General features: G+C 47.6%; 1 protein-coding gene across 1 annotated transcript in view; it reads right to left on the bottom strand.

The window, feature by feature from the left end:
• The window catches only part of CARHSP1 (calcium regulated heat stable protein 1), a 35,046-nt gene extending 33,446 nt beyond the window's left edge, over positions 1 to 1,600 (bottom strand). Inside the window, exon 1 of the mRNA XM_042037111.1 lies at positions 1,576 to 1,600. The gene's annotated coding sequence lies outside the window, so the exon portion shown is untranslated. The remainder of the gene's footprint in view (positions 1 to 1,575) is intronic.
• Positions 1,601 to 3,045: the final 1,445 nt, after the last annotated feature.

Here is a 3,045-nt window from a genome sequence, read left to right as displayed (position 1 = left end):
GCCCCGCTCCGCCCCGCCCCGCCCCGCCCCGCTCCGCCCCGCTCCGCTCCGCCCCGCCCCGCTCCGCCCCGCCCCGCTCCGCCCCGCCCCGCCCCGCCCCGCCCCGCTCCGCCGGGGACATCTGGCTCGGTCAACAGCGCCTCAACTTGTCCGGGATGCTGCGGCCCCGAGAACGCCTGCCCGAAAATACAATTACAAGAGCCGAGTGGAAATGGTCTAAGGAAAGGACGGCACGGCCAGAGAGCTCAGTAAAACCAGGCGAAGTTATAGATGAATAATTCTGGAAAAACTTCCCGAATGTTGCAATGAGGATGAGGAACGGGGCTGTGGTGTGCTCTGTACCGTCATCATTTGGATGTGTCTGGCGTCTCCTGCCTGAGCCAGAGCTGTCACACAGGGCCTGGGGTGGCAGCTGCAGCAGGACAAGTGATGGCACAGTCCAGGGCAGCAGTGACAACAGGCTCCCAGTTAACGGCCACAGACTTTACTGGGAAACATCACTGACAGGTCTTGGGGCAAAGTGCGCTGTCTTCATCCAGCATCCAGTTTTAGCAATGCTTTCGTTTGTGCATAATTTTCCTAGCTGATAACAACCCACCGTATTTTAAAGGTGGTTTTACAAAAAGAGATTAGAAACTGAATCCTTTCTAGCTCTTTTCCACCTGTAGATACCAGACAAAGCATGTCCTCATGTCATTACAAGGGTAAGACTCAGGAGACAGAGGTATACACTCTTTTAGCCAGCCATAATCACACAAGAAACAGCACTGAACGATTTGTGATAAAACTGCCACACACAGGTCTTAGCAGGGCATTTTATTTCTGTTCCTTGAGGAAAAGCAAACAGAATACCCATGACAGAGTGTGTGTGATCTGAGACAGGGCATCTAGAAAAGGTCTAACAATATGCACCAAGCAGTTTCCTATGTCAACCACATGGTTGTCTTGCAAAGTACTTTACCTCTCCATCCCATCCTGTTCCACACAAGATCTTACCTCTTTCTAAGATACAGTTACAGGACTGATGACTTCTTTTGCTTAAAATATTAATTAAAGCTACAATTAAATATTTATTCCTGGAAATCTTTTCTGCTTTGTTTTGTGCACCAAAACTGCTTGTTCCAAGGTGGAGGAGGATGAACACACTACATGAGCAAGCACTGTTCAGAGCAGTCCCTCCAGTCACACAGTCTGGGATTACAGCTGTGCTTTCCTCGAAGGTTCGGCACTCCTGAGTCATCCCTCTTCCTTCCCTCTCTGCTTCCCAAGCAGAAATGCACAGCCCTTGGGAGATCCATGGCAATGGATGCCCACAGCCTCAGGCTGGTTTTCAATGCCAGACGCGGGGTTTGAGGGACCCTCCCTGTGAGAGTGTGTGTTTGTGTGCGTGTGTGTGTGCGTACCCCCAGCTCCCACAGTTAGGAAATGGGATTTTGCCTGCCTCCTTTTTTCAACAACTGCCCGAGACAGGAGAGGTTCCAGCTTCCCCCAAACTCCAGCTTGTCTCCCTCTCTTCTCCTTTCTGTCAGTACAATTACTGACGATCAGTTAATCATTTCCAGCCCACGTGCCTACCTTGCTCCTTCTGTCCCTGGTGTGGGGTGGCCGGCAGCAGGGCAGCTCCTTCCCAGGATGCAGACAGGGCTGGGAATCTTCCCTACGGCCGATGCTTCTTGGGTTGGGCCAGCAAGGGACACCTCACAGCTCGGAGGAGGGCAGGAGGAGGTCCAGAGCTGCAGGACTCGCCTGCCTCTCTCCTTTCCTGCTGGATGATCCCCTGCTTACTCAGACACGGCTCTGGGCTGTTGCAGGGACTGAGCACTCTCCTCAGCAGTCCTGACAGGGAAAAAAAACTCAGAAGGATTTCTTGATAGCATAGCATCCTTATACCCCTTTTCATTCATTTAAAGTATCCAAAGTGCAATTACTTACACAATTTGAGTCAAGGAAATGAGTGTGTAGGGGGAAAATGTATCAGGTAATGTGATTCATTAGTAGTGGTGGGTGATACACGTCCCTGTGCAGCAGCAAGGATGAGATGGCTTGAACAGCTCTTAAATAATTAGATGGGTGCTTCTTGTCAACATAGGGCGAATAATGCCCAGCTCTATTAGAAAGGCATGAACTTACCTAGGATTGCTCCACACATTACAAAGGCAATCCTCATTTCCAGTTCCGGACTATTTTTCAGAACTATTTAATCTAAAAGATATTGTTGGCACAAGCACAGAGAGTGTAGGCTGGTCATGAATGGACTGTGCCTGGAAATTAGAAATAGGCTCTTAAAGATTAGAGCAATAAGATTGTAACAGAGAATAATAGGAGGAAAATACCCTTAAGTCCTTGAATATGTGGCATATTAAGTATGCTTCAGTCCAGAGTGCTCTACTGCACTTCATGTTCTCATGTCCAGTCCCCATACTGGCTGGAAACCCACCAGTGTGCCAGCCACAAAGAGTGGGATCTGCCTTTCACTTAAGGCTGTTTACTATATAATGGGATACACTCATTCTATTTTACCAGATCAATTTTTTCCTACCAGGCATCTGACAAGCTATTGTGTGCTCTCAATATCTTAATCATCTGTAATTTTGAATCATGCTTCAGATGAGCTCTGTTCAGTTTGCAAAGCGTAGGAACTGAGGACGTCTTTGCTGTTCTCACAAAAATCATAGCAGCAAGACCCAGAGGAAAAAAAATGGTCATGAAGAAAAGAATCTCATGCTGTGGTTAGGGTTAAAATTCAATTCATGTTAGCTAAAGGTACAAATAACCTTGCAAATACTTTACAGAGATTTGAAATAATAAAAACAAAGCCCCAAATTGCCATTTAGTCATCAATAACACAGTGTACTAAAAGTAGCACTAACACAACCTTCTTAACAAGGATTTAACAAACATCTTTCCACCTTTCCCTCAGGGAAGGATCTAGCCCCCAAACTTAGTTATCAAATCCAGAGCACTCTTAATAGCAGGGTGAGAAATTAGTTCTGGAGCCCCACAGCCAAGCTTGGGACACTATGTCATGGACAAGAAGTAGGTCAG

Source organism: Corvus kubaryi, unplaced genomic scaffold, assembly GCF_017639235.1.
Source record: "Corvus kubaryi isolate FWS band 111438036 unplaced genomic scaffold, C.kubaryi_AGA036_p1.0 37387, whole genome shotgun sequence".
NCBI classification, from domain to species: domain Eukaryota; kingdom Metazoa; phylum Chordata; class Aves; order Passeriformes; family Corvidae; genus Corvus; species Corvus kubaryi.
The sequence above is the reverse complement of the archived record's forward strand: the minus strand, read 5'-3'. Positions and strand labels throughout refer to the sequence as shown.